This window comes from Caretta caretta, chromosome 21 (genome assembly GCF_965140235.1).
Source record: "Caretta caretta isolate rCarCar2 chromosome 21, rCarCar1.hap1, whole genome shotgun sequence".
NCBI lineage: Eukaryota > Metazoa > Chordata > Testudines > Cheloniidae > Caretta > Caretta caretta.
In genome coordinates this window covers 2,430,368-2,456,103 of record NC_134226.1, presented here as the reverse complement: position 1 = coordinate 2,456,103, position 25,736 = coordinate 2,430,368, and the positions used below count along the sequence as shown (strand labels likewise).

At 45.7% G+C, this 25,736-nt stretch overlaps 1 protein-coding gene across 3 annotated transcripts in view; it reads right to left on the bottom strand.

Moving 5' to 3' along the window:
- Positions 1 to 25,479, bottom strand: part of RHOC (ras homolog family member C) — a 35,134-nt gene extending 9,655 nt beyond the window's left edge. For 2 of the 3 annotated variants that reach the window (XM_048826731.2, XM_048826733.2), the window contains exons 1-2: positions 25,357 to 25,479; positions 23,424 to 23,511 (exon numbers count right to left, since the gene is read on the bottom strand). The gene's annotated coding sequence lies outside the window, so the exon portion shown is untranslated. The remainder of the gene's footprint in view (positions 1 to 23,423; positions 23,512 to 25,356) is intronic. The other variant, XM_048826732.2, reaches the window with a different exon arrangement.
- Between the last annotated feature and the right edge of the window lie 257 nt (positions 25,480 to 25,736).

The window sequence follows — 25,736 nt, the reverse complement described above, 5'->3', positions numbered from 1 at the left end:
TATTCACAGTCTGCAGGATGTGGAAAACCCGCAGAGCGTGAAAGGTGTGTTACTTACGCAGGGCTGTTTTCAGGCCATTTGTGGATAACAGCTGCAATGCTAGTGAGGAACCTATGCTTTAGCTCAATCTATCTAGCCCATTTTAAAGGCTGGAGCCTTGTCTAGACTAAGACTTTTCAAACATGTTACTGTGCTATCCTCATGCCTTCATATCGCTGGGGCCTTGTCCAGATGAGGATGTAACCTGTGCTCCCAATCTAATTTCCTTCTCCCTCTCTGGCTGTTTCTGTCATTCTGTGCTTCTCTGTGCATGGAAAAGGCCTTACAAACCCATTTCACCAAGCCACTACCCTCTACATTCAAATCCCTCTGGGATTCTTTCACAACACCAACTCACAAATAAAAAAAACAACTCTATCCCCTCCAGGTTACACACACCTATGGTGTGTTCTTCAGCTGTAAGCTCTTTGGAGCAGAGACTGTATTTTTGGGCCTGTTGCATGGCATATTTGTCAGCACTTAAGATCAATGTGCAAAAGTGTTCGGAGAAGAGGAAGCAGAGGCCTGTGTGTGTAAGGGTCAGCTACACGCCTGGCACAGGGCAGCCCACTCAGAGCACATCTGGCATCATTTTACCCAGGGTCCATAACAAAGCATCCTTTGCCACACAATCACTGTTTGAGTTAGCCCTGGTACGGAGAGTAGGCAGTGCTGCCAAACTGCACTCAGCAAAGAGCACTGAAATCCCTCGATAAAGTAACGATTCTATTTTCAGCCTGAACTTCAAAAAGGGACAGGTTTTTTTAAAAAAAGAATTATGCCTTCACGTCCTTGAGTCTCACAATATGGCAATTATAACTTAGCCACAGAGGGCTCAGTGCTCAGGCACAAAATGCCTCCTGTGAAACAAGAACCAGGTAGCTTAAAACTAGGTTGAACAAAGCAATAGAAAAATATATACTCGAGGAAACAAACATCCCTTGGCTGGGAAATGCACTATAACCTAACAGTTCTTTTCCATCTCCGATTTACAGGATTCCTTGATCCTAAGAGTCTGACTCGTTCTTTTATCATCTGCAAAACACACTGAATTCCCTGTGTCCAGGGAAGGCTTGGGGCAGGACTTCAATGATAGCTCACTGTCTAATCCCTTATTAATTACAATTCACTCCAGCGGTGGGGAGGACAAAGCCTTCCAAAGCAGCACCAGCCCTGACCATTCTGAGCACTGTAGCCTGAAGTCAAACACTGACTTGCTGCATACCTGCCGAGATAAGGCTGCCCCCAAGAGATTAACCTACACGATTTTTGTAAGCACAACAGCCACAAGCTTTCCCTGCGGATCCTGCAGGAGGCAGGGTTTTGGTTTTTTCCTATAAAGCCAGGCATGCCACCTTCACAGCTTAATTTGATTTTTTCCCTGCAAGGTAATAAGACCATTTTTCAAAATATCAAAGTCCCTCTTGGAGACAATTCATCATTCCTGGGCCTTCTATCAGCGTTTCTACCTCACCAAGTAATGCCTGCCCTGTGTATGTGCTCTTTTTCTCCCTCCTCTCGCAAAGATGTGTTCTGCAGGTCAGGAAGAGTGAAGGCAGACTATTCCCTGTACATTTTAATTGTAAGATAGCATGAGATTTCCCAAGGACAGTCCCATTTGAAGAGGTGCTTCCATATTTTTGCACCTTGTTCAGCAGTGTAGACCTGCAAGCCATTTTTCCTTTTTAACTATTATTTTTCCCTGCTTTGGTGAAGCAACACACGTGCCGCCCCCCCCTTTAAGCGGCATGGCACAATGGATAGTAAACAATACAAGGCACTTTCATAGTTACACTGCTATGTCCACACCATGGGGTCACACTGGTATAGCTACAGAACATGTGTCTAGACCAGGCCTTAGACTCATTTTACAGGAACTGAGTGTAGCTTACCTAAAGCTATACTGGAAATCTCTGTCAGAGCCAGGATTAGAACTTGAAATTCCTGGCTCCCAGGCTGGGCTCAGACTGTATCCTTCTCCCGGAAGTAAACAGGGAGGGGGAGTACAGTGTATGATGTGGACAGAGGCATGTGGATTTGTCCTTATGTAGGTTCATGGCCCAGTTAAAAGGAAAACTGAGACTCCTTCAACTCACAGGAATAATTTAATCCAGCCCGGCAAAATATTCACAAGTTTACCAACATAGGTACAAATGAAGATTTCCTTGACTTTCACCATGACGTGGGAAGAAACAGTAGTGATATTTCACTCACCTGTCTAAGGCTATGTCTACACTTGCAGACTTTTTGCGCTGTCAGTTTCACCGGTGATAGAAAGCACTGGTTTGTGTACGCACTTTCTGACGCCTGTGGAAGTGAGTGTTTACATTTGCAGCCCTTCCATCCCTGATGAGAGCAGCGCACTGAGGGCAGCTATTCCACAGTGCAGCTCTCTCCATTTTGACGACAGGCCTTGGGGGAAGGGGGCGTGTGATTGCAGGGCATCCTGGGTCCCTGCACAGCCTCCTCTCCCCAAACACTGATCAGCTCCAGGAGTTCAGCATCGCTCCAAGCAGGGGATCCCATGGAGCAGGCATCGTCACCTGACCAGATAAGTGAGCACTTGCCAAGAAAACAAAAAGGCAAATTTAAAGTTCCGGGGCCTTCCAGGGGACGGGTGGACGTCTGTCTACCTGGCGTCAGAACAGCAGAGCTGCTGGCCAGAGTGGTCACCCGGGCACGGTGGGATATCCTGCAGAGGCTAAAAGCTCTGTAAAAGAGGAAGAACGTGTCTTCACTCGCACATCACTGCAGAAGCATCACTGTTAAGAGCTGTACGCCTCTCATGGAGGTGGTTTTCTGAGTTTCACCGCAAAAAGTCATTGGCAAGTGTAGATGCTCCCACGGTTTATGCGCAAAAAAGGGACTTTTCCCACTTTAAATGGCAAGCGTAGACATGCCCTAACACGAACGAGTTGATTGCTCAACCAGAATGTTGCAGGGCTGGCTTTAAACACAAATCACCTCAAAGAAAGAGCAATAACTGTCCAGTCCCTTTAAAAAGAAGATTTCATGGCCTAGTGTCCCCACGTTTTGTCCTGTGTGACCATTTCTGTTAAGGGCGTGATTCTTTTTTAATCCTGAACAGTTATATCAGCACAACCCCATAGTGTGGATGCGGCTATACCAGAATAAGGGAGTCTTCAACCATTATTCCCATTTTCACACAGGAAGGGAAATATCTCTACCAGAATAACTGCATACACACTCGGGGGTTGTACCGCTTTAACTAGACTGGTATAGATCAAGTGATGCAACTTTCTAGTGTAGACAAGTCCTAGGAGTAGGAAGCTTTTTAAGCAGAGAAAGGAACTAGTTAGTTGTACACTGTGCTCTCTAGCACTAATGCAGGGGGACTTTACTCTCACACTGACCTGCTTAATCTGAATTGGGGACAAAGCACCTTTGATTAGGTCAGCTTTCATCCAGAGTGATTTTTACGTGCCTGTCATCAACGATAAAAATGAGTGAAGATCACACTGAGCTGGAGATCTCCGTTTCATTTGTCTCTCCCTTAACAGGTTATTGGGCCAAGACAGATTAAAATGGGAATTGCTAAAACTCCAATCTTCTTCAGATAATGAGAGGGGAAAAGTGCTCAGAGCCCTCCCACATCTCCCCTCAAAGGCCTGTGGCTGTCTAATTTAGATCTGCAAAAATGTAACTTTCCAGACAAACTCTTTGTAAACAGCCTGGGCCAGCGCGTGAACGAATAATGCATTGTGTGAGCTCTAACTGTGTTTCCAGTGCCTAGCTGTACACGCAGGGCCTGAACGTGCAGCTGCTTTGTGCCCGAACAGCAAAACTTTGTCAAGTCGTCAAACTGAATTCCAGGACAGGACAGGAGGAGCAGCACGCAAAGGCAAAGGGCGAAGATACCCCCCATTCTCCAGAGTGGGCACCGACACCCAAACTGAAGAGAACATTGCTAATTTCCTTCCCTCCCCATAAAGCTTCTTAATCTCAGGCAATTTTGTGACAACGACGCACAGCAGGATGGGCAAAGTGGCTGGCTCTCCATACTGGGGATTCTTCCTCTGGCATAGCTACATTGGTGCAAAAAGGCACTCCGCCACTTCCGCTTACCTTTGTACAAGCCTCGTATAACATCGGGGCAGCATGTCTACGCTAGTGGTCTCAACGGGTCCTCAGGACAGACAGGCCATCAGGCCCTGCAATTCTACAGGACTCTGAGGGCTTGGCTACACCTGCGAGTGACAGCCCAATAAAGGAGCCCCGGGCGCACTAGCTCACTCCCCATCCACACTGGCAAGGCACGTAGAGCGCTCTGACCCTGAGGCTACAGTGCGGCTGGTCTCCACCTCGGCGAGTGGGATAACGTTTGCTGCGCCCCCGCTGGAGCGCCGCAGCGCCAGTGTGGACGAGGTGTTGCTTTACTGTGCTCCGACCAGCCTCCGGAAACGTCCCATCATCCCCTTAAGTCAAGTGGCCACTCTTGTCATTGTTTGGAATCGACTGTAGGAATGCCGAAACGCCCTTTGAAAGCTCCTCGTTTCTGACAGCCGGCTGCTTATCTGCTCCGAGACAAAGCAACCATTAGTGTGGAATGCTCTGCGTGGGGGGTGGAACTTATAAGACAGCATGCGGACATGCTCTCAGGCCCCCCAAAACCCACTCTCTCCCCCCACATACACACAACACTCTCCCTGTCACACCCCACCCCACCAAGGAACAGACAGTTGCTGCAGTAAGTTAATATTCTCGCTCATTTCAGACCCTTCTTTCTTTGGGCAAGAAGAACAGGAAGGTATTTAATAGTTTATGCGCACATGAAAATTCCAGGTCGCACTAACCGAGGAATTTCATCTAGGAAGGATTCACATTCCCAAATGAGCTCACTAAACCACAAATGCACAGATTAGCTGACAGTCAGGAGCCCTGGCTGGTCACAAGTATTTTATTTAAACAACGTGTTCGTACGTGAGGGTTAACGGAATGAAAAGCTACTGTAAGAGAACCCAGTCTGCTCCCAGGATGATTACACATGCACCCAGCTCCTACATGAAAGGAAATAAAAGATTAAGGCTGCATCATAATTAGTTGGAAGCGAAAGATTGAGAACGAAATTCAGAGGCTGACTTACATTTCAAAAGCAAGCTGAAGAGGGTGCTTCTAATCTGCATATTTAGTTCTGCTCTACAAAGTCCTGCTACAAAGCATCTGGGAAAGAATCCCATAGCAGAGGCTTTCCTAAAGCTGCGCCACTCACAAAGGCAGCAGCCCTGCATTCACTTTACAACCCACCTCTGTAAATCAGGGGCAGCAGTCCAGCTTTTATAGCCTCTGAACAGCACACTAAACACTGTCTGCAAACATGTCTGGTGTGAAGGGGAGTGTGGAGACGTTTTATCATGGTAAAGCCAAGTAAATTGGTTAGTCTCCAAGGTGCCACAAGTCCTCCTTTTCTTTTTGTTGATACAGACTAACACGGCTGCTGCTCTGAAACCAAGTCTTGTAGTAACCCCGGAACGTAAGAGGTCAGCAGGCACTGCAGTCCTAGCACAACCCATGGAGCGTTCCCTGCCCAATGCCCGTTATTGCCATAGGGCTAGTAATAAAAGCTAACCTGGAATTTACCAGATGGGTAGGATTAGAATGAAGGAATCAATTTGACAAGACCTGACAGCCCTAACCCAGGAGAAATTCAGGACTTTAAAATGAATTCAAATCCAATTAAAAGCAAAAAAAAAGGTACATAAAGTAATATTAAAACTGAAGGTAACTCTGTGGTAGTTACTGGTTAACTTTTTAGGACAAGGCCAGTTTTACACAACATGTTAAGATTTTACTTGACTGACCTTAACCCAAGTTGCCTGATGCCTTTTTTCAACAATTGTTTGTACAGTCCCCACGCAATTGTATTGAAAACAATCCTTTGCACAAAGGAATTGCCTCTCATCAAAAGGTCTGAAGCTCTTAAACACATTAAGCATTACATTAATCCCCTTTAAACACACACTTGGGAAGTAGAGAAGTATCAGGAGTTTAAGGCCAGATGAGACGACCAAATCATCTGTCTGACCTCCTGCATATCACAAGCCACTAAACCCCTGCCAGTTATCCCTGCATTGAGCCCAGTAATCTGGATTAGACTGAAGTGTTACAGCCCCCAGATCCCCGCATTACTGAATGCCACAGGTAGATAACAACAGAGACAGAGGTACACTAATGACTGAGGCCCCAGCAGTTGACCAGGTGAGAGATACCCAGGTGAACCTAGCTAGCATTCCGCACAGATTTGTCCAAAGGCAGTGCCAGGAATAAAACAATGGAGACTTGGCTTCCAGTCCCCACAAAAACTACATCCCCTTCCACCCCAACAACATTCCCCAACATCAACAAGCAGCCTTGGTTTCCACAACTAACTTGCACCTCTCCTAATTAACACACTTAAATTACACTCCATGATCCATACGACAGACAGAGAGACAGACACAAAATCAGAAAGGATTCTGGGGATTTCTTTGTTTGGTGACAGAATCCCAGAGGATTTCAGCCCAAACCTGGAAATAGTCTTTACAAGTGGCTCACCACTACTCAGCTAGTAAAACTTTGGAACAAGATTGCTTTTGTGCAGCTCTACATGAACAGTGGCTTTTTAGTAAGTGGTGTGGTAGATTTAAGATGGAGATATTTAGAATATCAAGGGCATTCCAGGTTAGAACAGCAAGTGGGAAACCTCATCAGGTATCAGGAATTTTGCAAAGGAGTTGCGATATTTTGTGTGTTGGGGGAAGACAGTGAGTAAACAGACACTTTAGACCCATATATCCAAACTATGTGGCCATCCTGGGCCATTAACCTGACAGTGGATAGCATGGACCCCCAACAAGCTGGCATTAGGGGGAAGGGGAAATTTCCTGAGGAAAGCTTAAGAACTAAAAATAGCTGCAAGCCATCATCAGCTGAATGATGCAACTTGCAAGGGCAAATCCCCACCCATCCAGGCTTCAGCATGTTGAGCTCACTTCAAATCACAGCACTAGTCACCTTTAACGGCTGCATCACCACCACTTCTGGGCCCAGAGCTTTGCAGGGTTACTTGCTGGGTTTGAGGCTGCAACATTACTTAGGTCAGCTCCAGAAAGGGCCCATTGCCTCTGAGTAACTCTAAGGGCCTGGGTGCGAAGGGGAAGTCCTCCTAGGCTGGCTCCCTCTTCCTTGGTCTGGGAGCATCTCCCTCCCTTAGCACCATATGTAACAGTACGATGAGGGCACTCCCCCCTGCCCCAGCTACGGGCCAGCCTGCTCCCTGGCACTGTGCTGCCAATCCCTCTTGGCTGCACCACTGGGGTGACCCTTCAACAACAGAGGGAAAGGATTCCTAATTGGTGGTCCAGGGACCCCATATGACCTGAGATTCCTGTCCCCCCAAGGTACTCATACCCCACAGATGCCCTCCTTACTTAGGATTCTGTCCCTGCAGGAATATTACTCACAGAACACCAACCCCAAGGCTGGGCAGACATGCAGATGGCATCTTTCAGGGCAATGTGTGGTCAAGAGACACACGTAGGTTGGCTGTGTCAGCTGGCAGGAGCTGTTCCTGGACAGTGACGTGTGAACCTGGGCATTCCAGGAGTTTCGATCTGCTACAGATCAGGGCTCCCTCTGACAAACTGATCTGACACCAAGGCTTGTACAAAGGTCGATATCCGGGTCCCAGGAGTTCAGCTCATGAAAATGCAAGATGTTGGCGCGACAGACAAAAATAAAGGGTACGATATGCTCTGATGCCCACATCTCTATAGAAAGCTTGTGGGGGACACTGTATCCAAGCAGATGAAGGAATGAATCACCTACATGTTAGTCCATCTTTATTTACCACGAGCAGCAGATCAGCTATGCATGCATCACGCCACAGATTCATTAGACAGGACAAGGTAAACCTGGGGCCACTTAACATATTTGCCTTGGGACACAAGAGTCCTTTGCCCACCACTAATCCCACTTTCCACCTTGTGTCTGTTATTCCATAATCGGAAAGCCTTTAACTGAAGGGGACAGGGGTTGTGAGGCAGCCCTGATGTTCGAGGGAAGGGCCAGTCTGCAGGGTGGCGAAAGGAGGAAGTTCAGGGAGACAAGTGGCCTGTTCCCAGAAGACAGGAAGAGAAAGGCAAGGAACGTGAGATTAGCCAGCACAGAGCCCAGCAGGATTTCTATTGAAGATAATGTTAAAACTATGTAATACACAGGTTAAAAGATTTCTATACATCTGGGTAGAATGCTTAAAAATTGTCCAAAAGTACGGAGTTTGGTTTAAAAAGTCATAAAGTACATCCAGTACATAATCTGCAATATCCCAAATTAAAGTTAATAAATTTAACAATACAGTTTAAATATTAGCATCCAAATATTTGGTAAAAGCAAACCCAGCCGGCAATCTGCGCCTAACATGGAAGAGCAATACTAGCCACCATTAGAGCAGGGCAAAGGGCTTTTTGGCAAATAATATATTATTTGGGGCACCAAAACTATTTGTGAATCAGGTCGAGTTCAATGAATAGTTTTGGCCAAAAACAAACACACACACCTTTAAAAGATTCCGAAATTTCAAACCATTTCCATTAGACCTTTTGTTTAGAAAATGTTGTTTTGAAATTAACATTCAAAATGTTGCATTTGACTCCAATGATTTTTTTTTTCATTTTAGCAAGAAAAACCTGAAAATTTCTGTTTCAATTCAAATCAAACAAGAACCAAAAAACTCAATTCTTCTCACATCTCTAGCCATAATGCAACTCCACCTCCTTCTCCCCTCCACTTCCTTACTCCCCTAGCTAAGCATTAATGCTGCTGAAAATACAACAGTGTTCTAAACAGATGTTTTTAGAAGTGGCCAGGCTCATTGCAGAAAAGCCAGGAGCTCACAGATTGTTGCCTTGCACTTTACAGGCCGTCTAGAAATTACATAACATGATACTGTGTTACGTAATTTATTAACAGCCCCTTACAATATTCAGAGATGGAGGAATTCAAGATACTCCCAAAATTGTGGGGGTCATCAGGCCAAAAGGCGGCTTCTCCTACCCTGCCCTTGTCCCATTCTTTCTTCCTCTCTCCCCAAATGCTACCACAGAAGCCTTGATCTTACAGAGAAAGACATCTCCTGCCCCATGTTCTCCATGCATCTGCCTGAAACCTGCCTGAGGCTGAGCAATCAAAAGACAGATCCATGACTCATCCACCCAATAAATTGTTCTACCCCACCCATAACTTGAACACAGAGTTGAGACTCACATGTATTCACAAGGAAGGGTAAGCAGCCAGAAATAGTCCTTCGAGCAGAGATTCCAAGATACTAAATGCAAGCTAGTGTCAGAGAACTTGTGACCAGTTGGATGGAAACGCTGCCCAGCCATTACAATTCCATTAGAAGAAATACATGTCATGGGTCCATTTCCTCCTGCTCCTCTTTATAACATCATACAAGCAGTTAGTCCAGATATTTTGCTGTCATCCAAATGCAAAATGACACTGACCATTGCCAGACACTAACTCAATGTTTGCTCTCTATGTAAAGCCACCAACCCATATCCCTCTAGTTTTGCTCGTAACAAGCCAAAAGCTTAGAATCTATTTTAACTCAATCATGCCTGTTTAACATCTGATTAAATATTTCTGGTGAAATAAGTTTGAGATATTCACTTGTGCAAAAGCTATATCTCTTTAGGTCTCCCCAAGTGCATAATTCAAATGAAGACACCTACAATAAAATTTCTTTTGCCTTCCAATATTTCCCCCTTTAGCTTCACCCTGAGTGCATTCATCTTCTTTTCCAACTTACTTTTGGAGGCTTACTTTAAAGTCAGACACACATCCCAAGTTTTTTTCTCCTGCTGATAATAGCTCATCTTAACTAATTAGCCTCTCAGTTTGTATGGCAAATTCCACTTTATCTTCTTACTATATGTTCCATTCTATGCATCCAATGAAGTGAGCTGTAACTCACAAACGCTTATGCTCTAATAAATTTGTTAGTCTCTAAAGTGCCACAAGTACTCCTGTTCTTTTTACACATCCCTTAGGATCTGCCATCAACATTCATAAAATACCAGCCTGCATTCTTTTCATAAGGAGATTAGCTTATCTTTTCAGGCAGTGTTTGTGTCACTCAAGACTACAATGTCCTTCCTGGGGAGCAGCAGATGCATAATGCAAAAGGCTTTGTTTGTGTTTGAGATAACAGTCCCCAGACCACAAGAAGTTCACAGAGGAAATCATGAAGAAAATTTCAGGAGATTAGTTTAAAGTTGCCAGCAGAAAATCTGAATAATTAAAGGGCATCAACATCAGACATGGAAAGCCTCTACAGCCAAAGCTTTCAGGAGGAACTAGCAGATTTTGGGTGTCCAACCTGACATCCCTCAAAGGGGTGTGGAGGTGGGTATTCAGCTTTTCATGAAAAGCAGACTCCTTTAAGATGCTTCAAGTTGTGACTAGTGATTTCTGAGTGTTCTTTACAGGGGTCTCAGTCATCTCAGATTCAACTCCCATGAACATTAGAGGGGAGTAAGAGACTATCCTTATCAAATAGTTAATCTATTTCAACATTTCACAAATTATCCCTCCCTCCTTCTCTTTTCCAAACTGGGAATTTAAGCGAAGAGGACTGAGCTACTGAAGAAAGGATGCCAGGTTTAAGAAAGATTTCCGAGTAACAGCTGTCTTAGTCTGTATTCGCAAAAAGAAAAGGAGTACTTGTGGCACCTTAGAGACTAACCAATTTATTTCCGACGAAGTGAGCTGTAGCTCACGAAAGCTTATGCTCAAATAAATTGGTTAGTCTCTAAGGTGCCACAAGTACTCCTTTTCTTTTTAGGTTTAAGAAAAAGTCTTGGTTGTGAAGATACCTCCCCTCCCACAAAAAGAGGCAAGTAGTCAGAAATGTCTAAGTAGGCTTTTGAAAGGTCTTTCAAATGTTGTTAATGTCTGTTCTGAGGGATTGTGCTCCAAGCAGCTACAACAAACTGAATTAATCACTGCAAAAAATAGCAACAATTTTGTCATAGCTATTATAAGTCCCCCTTGGGTTTAATGACTCAGGATTGAAATTCCTACCACATAGGAAATGGGGAATTTCTTTGGTAAAAGAATACATCTTTCATCCAGTTGCCACGGTGGGAGCAGGTTCAAGACAATCCTACACTCATGATAGTTATGGAGATGGAACTTAAATCCAAGTATACGAATACGTGATCAGGATAGGGAGGTTCTCATCAAGAATAAGTTGCACTATTAAAGAAAATAGCACAGACACCAAGCAGGGGCAATATCCTGAATCAGTGCTAGTTACCATCTGACCCAAATGCTATTACATACAGATGGGAAATATAGCCACGGGTACTTGTTCCTCATGTAAGAAAGGTTAGCTAGCTTGTAACTTTCAAAGCAATTAACAATACTGCAGAGAAAGTTACTGCCTTAGTCTTCACTGCCAAAAAAGAGATGAATTTTTACCATGGGATAACTAACACGTGTTCGGCTATCCCACTGTAAAATCCTAGTGGCCATCAGACATTGTAGTTTTTACTGTGAGGTAGCTAGCTACACAAGATGAACATTATGTCCCCGCCCATGGCTGCCTTCATCTAGTTACCTCATAATAAAGAATGCCTGGTCTCCACTAGAAGTTTGCAGTGAGATCGCTGAAGCGCATTGTAAAACCAAAACCAAACACACCTATTTTGGTGCAGTAAAGACATATGCACCGTGCAAGCCTCAATACCATTTCAGTTAGTTCTGTGAGCAGCATAACCAGCTTTACTCAAGCCCAGCGGACAGACACGCAAGAAGAGGGGAGGGAAATAAAACAAAGTAAAGCAACCCAAGAAACTGTTTCTGAAATGACACTGCTGACAGACTGGCAAAAGATGGAACAGGCTGTCTGAACGCTTTGATGATTCCTTGAGTTGAAATGGCCTTTGTTTGCATTTCACCTGTCAGAGCTTGATCCACTTTCCCCATCATCTCCACCTTGGTCATTGTGGAAGCCTTTCCAGTGTCTCAGAAAGTTCCCAGTATACACCACTCAGGTAGCTGATTCACAGTCATGATATGGTGGTCTAGCCACCTAGTGCGCTGAGCACTAAACTGACCAGGCAGTGACTAGAACACTCCCTACAGTAGCTTCTGGAATGCAAGGGGCTGACTTTTCTCCAGGAGATGAGCATGGATCTCTAATGGATCCCGGACCAATTTACTTCCCCATTTCACTATCTAGCCGGGCTGGATAACACCACTGAGCTTTAGGGAGGATTTTTAAATTTAAAAAACTAAATTCACACATTTTTCTTCACTGTTTCAAGAAAGAAGTTACCAGAGTCTGGATGAGTTTCCCCACTATAGATCTGTCATGTTAGTTTCAAGGATGCCTCCTAAGCACATCTGTGCCAAAGAGCCAGCACACACACTGGACTGACATGTCCCAACATCCTTTCCACTTGAACGGGCAGCACTGAAGAGCTATTGGCCATTGCAAACAGTCCAGAAAAGCAGGGACTGGTGCAAGTTGAGAGGGTCCAAATCTACTACTTTTGGCAAGAAAACTGCAAGAACAGATGGAAGCCCAGCAAATCCGGCAACAGAAAAATCTGAAGTCAATACCACAGTGATTAGTACAGAATAAACGCCCCAAAACACAGGATTAAACTGCTTATATCAAAGTCACTGACTAAGCTAGAGAGACGGCAGAAGCAACAGTCCAGGCAAAAGCCAAATGTCTGATTCAGGAGGGGGAAAACCCTTGCTTGTACCTAGTGGTGACCTACCGCTGGAATGTGGTTTGAGACATATGGGGACACAGCTGCTACAGAAATCCTAAGCAGCGCTGTTTCAGCACTGCACAAGGGGACAAGGTGCATTATTTCGGGATGAGCATTTCACTTTCTTCTAACGGGTGGTCACTGACTGAGGCAGCGAGATACTGCTCTCTATGCCCCAATCCTACAGAAGCATTCTTGGCTCAGGTACGCGGATGAGGCTGCTGGCAACATCAACCCAGTCTCTGAAAACCAAGCTATTGTTTCTCCTGGTTTGTGTGTTTGTTGTCTCCAAGGAGGAGGAGCCTGGAGTCAGGCTTTTGATGGTAGTTATGTAAGAGGCTGAACAACAGTTTAGTTTATTCTGCTACATCTGGGGCAGCTCTGTAGGGCTAACAGCAATGAAAACCTTGTTCTTGTCAGTGCATTGAAGGAACAAGGCCAGGCAAAATTTATATGCCAGACAAGGTGCCACTTTTATTGTCCCCTTCAGGTAATTTTGGTCAGTAACTCTATCCCTTCCTCCCCCCGCAAAAAAGAGAAGGAAACCAGCTCCTTTTAGCTGTCCTGTCCCTCCTGGAGACAAGGGATGCTGGGAAAGGAGCGGGAACAACTGCTCTAGTGCAGCAGGCTCACCCAACGCTACCGCATGGCGCATGGCAACTGAACGATTCACAAAGAGGCGAGCTGAACACCAGAGACAGATGATTACACAAGGGAGACAAAACCTCCTGCTGCCATCCCCAAATCACCGTTTGCTGTGGCAGCCAATTCCAAACCACTTCAATCAAGGATATTTACTATTTTAAAATCTCCGTGGTCCCAGCTGCCAGAGGGGTAAGGCCTGTACTAGCTAGTCCACATGGTTCCGCATCGGGTCATTCCTGAAGCGCTGGGGGAAGAGGTGATAGGCAAACTGGTGTTATGGAGCGCCAGCTAAAGTCATAATTCACTTGTCTTTGCCTCCACGACACCAGCCACATTCCCTGATGGAAACCTTTCTGGTCTCAGCACAGCTCACCATATACAGTGACCACTAACAGGACATGCTACTTTTCTCTGAAATAATTATGTGGCCACAGATTGCTGATTCCAAGGGCAACCAGACTCCTGAGCTGGTAAAGAGCTTGTTTCCCTTCAAAGATCCCTTGCAATAAAGGCTGATGGAAAGGAGCAAAGAAGATACATCAACAGCTGAGGTTACAATCCCCTCGTCCCAACAAACGATTCCAGGAGCACAGGTGTCTGAATCCCTATATTTCTGCAGGTTTCAGAGTAACAGCCGTGTTAGTCTGTATTTGCAAAAAGAAAAGGAGTACTTGAGCTGTAGCTCACGAAAGCTTATGCTCAAATAAATTGGTTAGTCTCTAAGGTGCCACAAGTACTCCTTTTATATTTCTGCAATGGTTGCACAGGTTAAGCGTGAAAACTTTGATGCTTTTCCATCTGTAATCAGGCCTCAAAATGTTTACCTAGATAAACTCCTGGAGATTAGAAGCCCTGGCTAAAATAATGTCTTGGGCCAGAAATTTACATAGCTAAACAGGCTTTCGTCAAGAGAGAACCTATGGGCTTGTCTACACATGAAGTTGTTCCCGATTAACTCCATGTGTGACAACTTACTCTGGAATAAGAGTGCCTTAGTCATAGAATCATAGAATATCAAGGTTGGAAGGGACCCCAGAAGGTCATCTAGTCCAACCCCCTGCTCGAAGCAGGACCAATTCCCAATTAAATCATCCCAGCCAGGGCTTTGTCAAGCCTGACCTTAAAAACCTCTAAGGAAGGAGATTCCACCACCTCCCTAGGTAACGCATTCCAGTGTTTCACCACCCTCCTAGTGAAAAAGTTTTTCCTAATATCCAATCTAAACCTCTCCCACTGCAACTTGAGACCATTACTCCTCGTTCTGTCATCTGCTACCATTGAGAACAGCCTAGAGCCATCCTCTTTGGAACCCCCTTTCAGGTAGTTGAAAGCAGCTATCAAATCCCCCCTCATTCTTCTCTTCTGCAGGCTAAACAATCCCAGCTCCCTCAGCCTCTCCTCATAAGTCATGTGTTCCAGACCCCTAATCATTTTTGTTGCCCTTCGCTGGACTCTCTCCAATCTATCCACATCCTTCCTGTAGTGTGGGGCCCAAAACTGGACACAGTACTCCAGATGAGGCCTCACCAATGTCGAATAGAGGGGAACGATCACGTCCCTCGATCTGCTCGCTATGCCCCTACTTATACATCCCAAAATGCCATTGGCCTTCTTGGCAACAAGGGCACACTGCTGACTCATATCCAGCTTCTCGTCCACTGTCACCCCTAGGTCCTTTTCCGCAGAACTGCTGCCTAGCCATTCGGTCCCTAGTCTGTAGCTGTGCATTGGGTTCTTCCGTCCTAAGTGCAGCACCCTGCACTTATCCTTGTTGAACCTCATCAAATTTCTTTTGGCCCAATCCTCCAATTTGTCTAGGTCCCTCTGTATCCTATCCCTGCCCTCCAGCGTATCTACCACTCCTCCTAGTTTAGTATCATCCGCAAACTTGCTGAGAGTGCAATCCACACCATCCTCCAGATCATTTATGAAGATATTGAACAAAACCGGCCCCAGGACCGACCCTTGGGGCACTCCACTTGATACCGGCTGCCAACTAGACATGGAGCCATTGATCACTACCCGTTGAGCCCGACAATCTAGGACAATCTAGTCCTGTTCATCTTATTCCAAAACAACGTCTACTCATGGAGTTAATGAGGAACGCCTCCATGCATGGAGGAGTCCTATCTCATAAGAGTTGCAGTCAGTTCTAGAGACTCCTGGCTATACTGAAAGCAATCTAAAAGTTATTGTGGAAGGGTTATCCAAAAGAGCCCTTGCGTCATGCAGTATGCCCCCTGCAATTTCAGAAGACTGTTCTGATGAAGTGGGTCCTAACCCACGAAAGCTTATGCCCAAATAAATTTGTTAGTCTCTAAGGTGCCACAAAGACTCCTCGTTATTTTTGTTCACTTATGCTGCACCAGTGGAAGGGCAAGGTATCAGATTTCATTTCCTTTTATGCCAATTGGACTAGTCTGGATTTCAGCAGATTTTTTTTTTTAATCTACATGATTCTGAATTGCTGCGTGACTGTCTCTTTTACGTCCGCAGCTGGCAACATGAACCAACACTTGCATACACAGAGAAAGCTGCTTCAGTTCAACTTCCGTTGATTTAAAACCAATCTACCCCTGCCTGGCTGCACTTATCAGTTTAAAGCTGTTTTATGAGTTTCTACACACAAGGCTGTAGCACTTCAACCATCACATCTTTAGTTAAACTGGTGCAGCTATGTTTTTAAATCAGGCCTTCGATACTAGGCTCATACGAGCATCAGAAACTCCCTGGGTGGATATAAACCTGTCTTGTTTCTTCAGGCACCTGGTTCCACACTCTGAAAACAGCCTTGCAAAATTCTATATACCCAAGTAAGTAAAGATCCCCAGTGTCTCCTTAACAATCACCTTCATAAAAGACAGGCAAGTACATTTTGGACCGAGACTCATACGTTTCCATGGCAGTTTTGCACGGAGGCTATGGAGTGTTCCATCATGGGCTTCTTCAGGGGTTATTAAAAGAAGAGATCCACGTTTAGAAGTTCTCTACATCCTGGATATTGATTAAGAACAGAACAAGTGCTTCAACACCACCATTTTTTTTAAATCAAAGTGAAACATGTCTCCAGAGCCATTTCACAGAGATCAGTTTGGGGGTCAATGAGGGACAGAGAGATGGGTTAGTTTGTTTGATACAAAAGGTGGCAAAAGTCGAGCAAATGCTGAAACATCTGCATCCTTCAGTATAACACAGGAGCCTACACAGCAATTAACAAGTCTATATGCGGCTAAACAATCGGTTCCTGGGTCTAGCTTCCATGGCAGTGGCATAGATCTATTAGCATCTGTAAACTGTCAAGGCACCACTATCCAAGCAGCAGCACTGCAGGGGTTTTCCACCCCACAATCAAATACATTAAAAAGGAATGTCTACAGCTGTCCTACACCCGGGTGGAGGAGGAAAAGAGGACTTGAAGGGAGCAGCTGTCCCTTGTTCCACAAGGGACGGAAAGCAGTGTATCCTTTGCCACCCCTTCGGTCGCAAGGTATCAGAACCTTTGGCCTTGTCTACGCTGGACTTAAAAAACTTCCCCAGTTCCACCACCCCTCGGGGGAGTGCTAGCAGGCCAGTGCATTGGCATTCAATGGTGTCTTCTCTGCGCCGTCCACTCTCAGCAGGGTGCTCAAAATGCTGTTGGCCTGTCTACGTCTACACTATACTTTCACCATTGCCATGGACAGAGCTGCACCAGTGGTAGCAAGCATCAGATTTCCTGTGAAAGTCTAGCGAAGACTCTCTGGTGAGGCTCTCAGCACTGCTGATTACCCCACAGAGAACATTTTCACCTGTCCCCCCTCTAGCCACGGCTATGCAGAAACAAAAGGGAAAAACGTTGTACAGATTAAAGCATAAACCACTTTAGGCCTTGACTGCATTATACATTGCACTAGGTTAAGTCAATTTACTTAGCTTGTTTTGAGCAGTTTAAGTTAATTCATTACCAAATTAAGTCAAGTCAATATAAGCCTGTTTTAAATCAGTGTAAGGGTATCTACCCAGGGCTTTAACTAAATAGTTTTAAAAAACCCAAGCGCCCCTCCCCCCCTTTAAACCAATGCAACTTGTCATTCAGACATGGACTAAGTGAGATCATAGCATTTAAACATTGGTGGAAAACAGAACCAAACACAAAGAGGGTGCACAAGGAAATGCCTTTCACCAGCATAGCCAATGGCAAACTGACTCCACATCCAAGCATAGCTGTGTGTGCACAAAGGATTGATGCCACATACCCCAAAAGCACACAGTCTGAGTGCACATAAAGATAGCCCCGCAGTACAGAGGACAGGCACTACCAGGGGTGAGATTAACTCATAACTGGCTTAACATGCATTTGCAACAGGCCAGCCACAAAATCAATACCTGAACTGTAAACCTCGGAACCGGAAACAGATAAGTGGAAATAAGCAAGAGCTGTTTGAGAAACCCACCAAGAAATTTAAATGAAGAAACTCTTCTTCTCAGGGTCCCCAGTCAAAACTGACCACTCCTCTGAAATATTAGAAACAAACACACACCACATCATTGCAACCTGAAAGCACGTGCTTCATAGGAATGACAGAAAACATCAAGAATGAGACAAAAAGAAAAGGAGTACTTGTGGCACCTTAGAGACTAACCTATTTATTTATTTATTTATTAGTCTCTAAGGTGCCACAAGTACTCCTTTTCTTTTTGCGAATACAGACTAACACGGCTGTTACTCTGAAACCTGTCAAGAATGAGACAAGACAACTCAGCTTGGAGGGGATTCAAAGTATTTGGTCAGACAGGATGGCAAAAGCAAAGGTACACACACAAACACACAGGAACAGGCCCAAAGAAATTATCCCTTAGAATTGCTTGTTTCACAAGATGAAATAAAACCCTCAACAAAGAGGAAGCAGAATGGTCCTAGCAATGAATCCATCTTTCTGACACAGTTAGGACTGTCAAAAGAAAACCAAATTTCCACAATCAAGCTTAAAAAGCACCCCATCAGGAGAAACAATGTTCACTGAGCTATCTACACTGGAAGAGCCAGGATATCGTACTGTACACTGTACTCTATCTAATGCCTCAGGTATGAAAATTCTGAAAAAGAATCTGTGGAAAAAGTTCTGAAACTGTCTCCAAAGAGAAAAGGCAGCACCTTCTAGTGACACATGCTGGAAACCAGAGACTATTTTTGCCTTCACAATTTCTGGAATGATCCCAGCTTTCAGAGATCTGATCAAAGAGGCATGTTTTGGCAAAGCAAGGGACCACAATTTCACGTACATACAGTTTGTAGGCAGCACATTCTGTGTACTACCATACATAAAGCAAAGGGCCCAAGCCTACAGCCCTTATTCATGCAAATAATCTTTACTCACAATTAATACAATTAGACCTGTGACTACAAGCATGAACCTCACAAATGAGCAATCCAACTCCCACATAAACTTACACTGCTCCCACAACCTTCCCCAGAAGCACTTGTTTGTATTCCTTTAAATCATAACAGTTTAGAGTATTTTCGGTGGGGGGTTGTTGGGTGTCAGATAGAGGCAGTTACCTTTTCCTTATGACCTGTGAACTCTTTGCTGCTCCTCCATACTCCCCATGGCCACTTACAGGATTTTATCAGAATAAACTAAGGACTGTATCTTAAAGGGGGTTAACCTCAAAATTTACATTTAAATTTAAAGATCTTACAAATCCTTGTACTAGAAATAGTTTCATTACATATTTAAGTGTCATTAAAGACAGCTTGAATTTAAACATTCCCTTTGCAATGTTTGCAGCATGGTGCATGAAAAGGAGAAAGCGAAACTGTCTAGAAATCAACCATAAACGGAAGTGAAATTGACACCCTTGTTTTCATTGTCAAAACTCAGAAAAATGAAAAAGCAAACAGCATAAATGGTGAGAGGTACTTTGGATTTTAAAGATTCTTTCAGTTCTAACAGTGCTTGAAGCCTGTATGCCTGCGTGCTGTGGGACAAGATAGCCCACTTCTCACTGCAGTGAGATGAAAGAAGGCAGAAAGAGTTGGAACCATCACTTCATTCCTTAGTTCATCAAATCTGAGCACAGTGTTTTACTAATCAACAGGTTTCAGAGTAACAGCCATGTTAGTCTGTGTTCGCAAAAAGAAAAGGAATACTTGTGGCACCTTAGAGACGAACCAATTTATTTGAGCATAAGCTTTGTCAAATGCATGTGGTGAAAATTTCCAGAGGCAGGTATAAATATGCAAGCAAGAATCAGGCTAGGGATAACAAGGTTAGTTCAATCAGGGAGGCTGAGGCCGTCTTCTAGCAGTTGAGGTGTGAACACCAAGGGAGGAGGAAACTGCTTTTGTCCTTGGCGAGCCATTCACAGTCCCTGTTTAATCCTGAGCTGATGGGGTCAAATTTGCAAATGAACTGAAGCTCAGCAAAAAGAAAAGGAGTACTTGTGGCACCTTAGAGACTAACCAATTTATCTGAGCATGAGCTTTCGTGAGCTACAGCTCACTTCATCCAGTTTCTCGTTGAAGTCTGGTCCTGAAGGTTTTTTTGCTGCAGGATGGCCACCTTTACATCTGCCAGTCCTTGCCTACAGACAGCCCGACAACCTGAAGCGAATACTCACCAGCAACCACATACCACACAACAGAACCACTAACCCAGGAACCTATCCTTGCAACAAAGCCCATTGCCAACTGTGCCCACATATCTATTCAGGGGACACCATCACAGGGCCTAATAACATCAGTCACACTATCAGAGGCTCGTTCACCTGCATATCTACCAATGTGATATATGCCATCATGTGCCAGCAATGCCCCTCTGCCATGTACATTGGCCAAACTGGACAGTCTCTACGTAAAAGAATAAATGGACACAAATCAGATTTCAAGAATTATAACATTCATAAACCAGTCGGAGAACACTTCAATCTCTCTGGTCACGCGATTACAGACATGAAAGTTGCGATATTACAACAAGAAAAGGAGTAGTTGTGGCACCTTAGAGACTAAGCAATTTATTTGAGCATGAGCATGAGCTCATGCTCAAATAAATTGGTTAGTCTCTAAGGTGCCACAAGTACTCCTTTTCTTTTTGCGAATACAGACTAACACGGCTGATACTCTGAAACCTGATATTACAACAGAAAAACTTCATATCCAGACTCCAGCGAGAGACTGCTGAATTGGAATTGATTTGCAAATTGGATACAATTAACTTAGTCTTGAATAGAGACTGGGAGTGGCTAAGTCATTATGCAAGGAATGGCAATATACAAAAACCTGTAGGGGAACACTTCAATCTCGCTGGACACACAATAGCAGATGTAAAGGTGGCCATCCTGCAGCAAAAAAACCTTCGGGACCAGACTTCAATGAGAAACTGCTGAGCTTCAGTTCATTTGCAAATTTGACCCCATCAGCTCAGGATTAAACACGGACTGTGAATGGCTCGCCAAGGACAAAAGCAGTTTCCTCCTCCCTTGGTGTTCACACCTCAACTGCTAGAAGACGGCCTCAGCCTCCCTGATTGAACTAACCTTGTTATCCCTAGCCTGATTCTTGCTTGCATATTTATACCTGCCTCTGGAAATTTTCACCACATGCATTTGAGGAAGTGGGTATTCACCCACAAAAGCTTATGCTCAAATAAATTGGTTAGTCTCTACGGTGCCACAAGTACTCCTTTTCTTTTTACTAATCAACATTGGGGCCTCAGGGCGCTCTTGTTGTTTATTTGTTTTGTAATAATGGTACATATGAAGTTCTTTAGATAGTCAAAACACCATGCAAACAAAAAAATTTATAATATAATTTTAACCCAAAGTCCCTCTTAAAAATGTTTCAAGATTATATGTATGGGAGAATGTCTAATGGGCTTGGCCCATTCATAAAGTCTCAGCTCAGTAATGAACAGGCATGTGGCAATAGGTATTAATAAATAACATATGCATTAAACATATCCTTTACCTAATACTGAGCTCAACACTTTCTTCAGAATTGTAGCTCTGAACTTTGATATTTTATATGTCACAACACTAAAGTGCAAAAGCTAACTTTTTTATAGTTGCTAAACCAGTCAGGCTGCTTTGAGTTCAGGATCTTATTTTAAAAGAACTCAAACTGAAGTTCTAGATCCTCTGACTGGAGTTTAATAGATCCTCAGACAGGAACTTATTTTAATAGAACTTAGAGCTAAAGGAGCATAGGGCAACCAAAGAGCACACAGTAAGGAACACTCCTTTAGTACTGCTAGGTGCTAAAGACAGCCTTCTTTCTTCCATTTTTTGACTCCATCTGGAGTCTGCATTACTTTTGTCCCCTCATCCAAGAAAGGAATGAGTGCAGATGGTAGCCTTTCCCCATAGGCAATAACCTCAGAGTATTTCACCTATTGTATGGATTTATTTAATAAGAGGCTTGTCAATTACAAGACTCTTCATTATACAAACGGCAGACCGAGAGCGCTTCGTAAAAAAATTAATGCTCAGCAGCATCTAGGAATCAGTTGCCTGCCGAGCCTGATTTCATCTGATACATGACCCCTTTAGAAAGCACAGAATTTGGCTTTATATACCACCTTTCCTGCTTTGTGTATCCCCCGCGCTTTGCACAGTAGTGCATCAGATTCCTGCTGGCTAAAGAGGCTGCCATTTTACACTTGGCATTCACACAAGGATTTGTTTATAACCGTGTGTTGGGAGGGATGCTGGGCAGGACGTGAGGATTATTCCATGTTCTGAGAAATGCCGCAAGATTTCCTTAGGAAATTATTGTTGCAAATCACCTCTGAATTCAGATGACTGTGGCTCTACTTTTGGAAGTTTACTGTTCCACAAAATTTCTTTTCAAAATAGGGAAACAAAGGCTCAACATTCAAAGCCATCTGATTTCATTGGCACCTATCTCAGTTTTCAAGGAGAGGAAGTGCATCTTACATAAAAAATTCTTACAACCCACCACACTTTAGAATGTAGAGACACGTCTCCCCCACCCCCTCAATTAAGCTATCTAGTCTATCTTCATTCTAAGGCAGCATAGGTCTCTTATTACACATTTATTAATACAAGGGATTCTGCCAACATTTATCTTCAGGAATAAGGGACATGTTATTCGCTTCCAACAAAAAAACAGGTTTCAGAGTAACAGCCGTGTTAGTCTGTATTCGCAAAAAGAAAAGGAGTACTTGTGGCACCTTAGAGACTAACCAAGTACTCCTTTTCTTTTAACAAAAAACCAGTCTCAGGAACTGTTCCTACCTGGTGTAGTTTTGTGCTGTTATTGCCCTGGAGCCAGTCAATATTTGTCTAATACATTCCTTACATTCCTTACCTCTAATCCTCACAAACACAAACAGAAGATTACAATGTATATTTTGTTTACAGGTTTCAGAGTAACAGCCCTGTTAGTCTGTATTCCCAAAAAGAAAAGGAGTACTTGTGGCAACTTAGAGACTAACCAATTTATTTGAGCATAAGCTTTCGTGAGCTTTTGCTCAAATAAATTGGCTAGTCTCTAAGGTGCCACAAGTACTCCTTTTCATTTTGTTTACACAAGCTTCTGATAACCTGCTGGGTGTGGGTCACGTAACTCTGTGCATTTTCCATTTAGATACAACCTCTCTAAGCAAATATCTTCTACTAGGCACATGATTCCAGTTTAAGGCCCCTGCACTCTCACCCGTAGCTAAGGAAGGAAAACAGACCATAAATTACAGCTGTTTGGAGGACAGAAGACACTTGGTACAATCAAAGTAAAGTGTGACTGAAAGTGGAATATAAATAGGAATGCACAACTAAAGCCCTTAAATAGTCTCTTGTCTATGTTATAACACAATTTTAAATCCTTTTCACAATTTGCTTAAAACGTGACTTTTTCCTTTATCCATGACCCAGTTAGTTTCAATCAGCTTGAGGTCTCAGCACACAACATGTCCTCCAGTCACAGACTGCCCACTATAAACTGACTCCACAACTTACTGTTTTATGCTCGGGTTGTCTGGCGGCTGAGGCTGGATTCAGGGGGCTTGGCTGCTGCTGAAAAGACTTGGCTGCCAGACTGTTAGTGCTGGAGAGAAAAGCTCAGTCATGGTTTTGGAATGCTTACTTACTCCTAAGACACTACAAAGCTATTCCTCCTTCCCACCCCCCTAACATCAGTGTTTAAAAACCACCTCAGTAGTAAGCAAGGAGCACTTTTTAGAACGCAGAGTTGCTGTTCAGAAAATATGGAAATGCAGTTTGTTAGCACTGGGACACTGCTCCTTTAACAGGAAAATGACCAGAGGAGCAGGCACGCACACACACAGCAAGTCAAATAGTGGGGGCATGGGGGAACCTCCACCATTTCAGTCAGCTTGGTTCAAACAAACTTCTTCTAGCATCAGCTGTAGGTGTTCTCCAGTTGACAGTGACACAGGAGACCAAGCAGCGAGCACTCCTACGCTGATTAACAAGTCACACTCTTGCTACACTCAGACAGTAGTGGCCTCTGCACACAGCTCCTCAGGGGAAGTGGGTGTACATATGCAAGAGACGGTCACGGAAAGGCTAGCCAGGATGTTTGCTCAGCTCAGCTGGCTGTTCTCCCCCCACCCACAAGTCTCTCAGTGTAGCCCAGGCCCCCACCCATCCCCAGTTACTCAGCACACCCCCAAAGGAAGGGACGAACCAGCCAGGGAAGTGTTTCCTAACCGCCCTCCCTGCACCAGCTGCTGGGCTGAGACAAAGCTCAACCCAAGCAGGGCTTTGCAGGGCAGGGCAGGGCAGGGCAGGGCGGGGGGATGACCCCCAAGAGAAGGGGACACAAAGGGGTAAATGAACCCCTCCCTCCAGAACAGGATAGGGGAGAGTAGGCTTTTCCCCCACACCTCACTGCTAGAACCCCACTGCACACCCACCCAACTACCCCCACCCACCCCTGTTCACCCCTACGCCAACCCCACTGACCCCCACACCCCCCAGAACAGCCCTGCCACTCCCAACTTCCTAGGGCCCCATCTCACCCCTGAAGCTCCCATAACCAAGTCATGCCCCAACTCCCCACTATGTCCCCTCTTAGCCCCCAACCCACACACGTCCCCACAACCTCCTCACCCCCAATACCCATCATAACACCGCCTCACACACAGCCCCCACCCTGAGTGCTCCCCCCACCAGCCTCTACCCACATACCCCCTGACCCCATAGACCCCCTCTGACCCCACCAGCCTCTACCCACATACCCCCTGACCCCAGACCCCATAGACCCCCTCCGACCCCACCAGCCTCTACCCACATAACCCCTGACCCCAGACCCCATAGACCCCCTCTGACCCCACCAGCCTCTACCCACATACCCCCCCACCGCAGACCCCATAGACCCCCTCTGACCCCACCAGCCTCTACCCACATACCCCCCTGACCACAGACCCCATAGACCACCTCTGACCCCACCAGCCTCTACCCACATACCCCCTGACCCCAGACCCCATAGACCCCCTCTGACCCCACCAGCCTCTACCCACATACCCCCCTGACCACAGACCCCATAGACCCCCTCTGACCCCACCAGCCTCTACCCACATACCCCCTGACCCCAGACACCCCCTCTGACCCCACCAGCCTCTACCCACATACCCCCCTGACCACAGACCCCATAGACCCCCTCTGACCACACCAGCCTCTACCCACATACCCCCTGACCCCAGACACCCCCTCTGACCCCACCAGCCTCTACCCACATACCCCCCCTGACCACAGACCCCATAGACCCCCTCTGACCACACCAGCCTCTACCCACATACCCCCTGACCCCAGACACCCCCTCTGACCCCACCAGCCTCTACCCACATACCCCCCTGACCACAGACCCCATAGACCCCCTCTGACCCCACCCGCCTCTACCCATATCTCCCCCCGGGCCGCCCGGTACCTCGGCCGCGGGGCTCTCGCTGGCTCGGGCTGCTCGGGCTCCGCGGCGAGCGGGACTGAGCCGGGCAGGGCGGGGCCGCGCGGGACTGACAGCGCCGGGCCGCCCCCCCCGCCGGGCCTGCTGCGGCCGCCACCGCCCCGGGGGCGGGGCGTATGGGGCGGGGTATGGGACGGGGAGGGGGATGGCACAGGGGGGATGGGGGAGGGGGGGTGGCACAGGGAGGGGGGATGGCTCGGGGCGTATAGAGGTGGGGGATGGCACAGGGTGTATGGGGGAGGGGGGTGGCATGGGGAGGGGGGATGGCACGGGGCGTATGGAGGTGGGGGATGGCACAGGGTGTATGGGGAGGGGGGATGGCTCGGGGTGTATGGGGGAGGGGG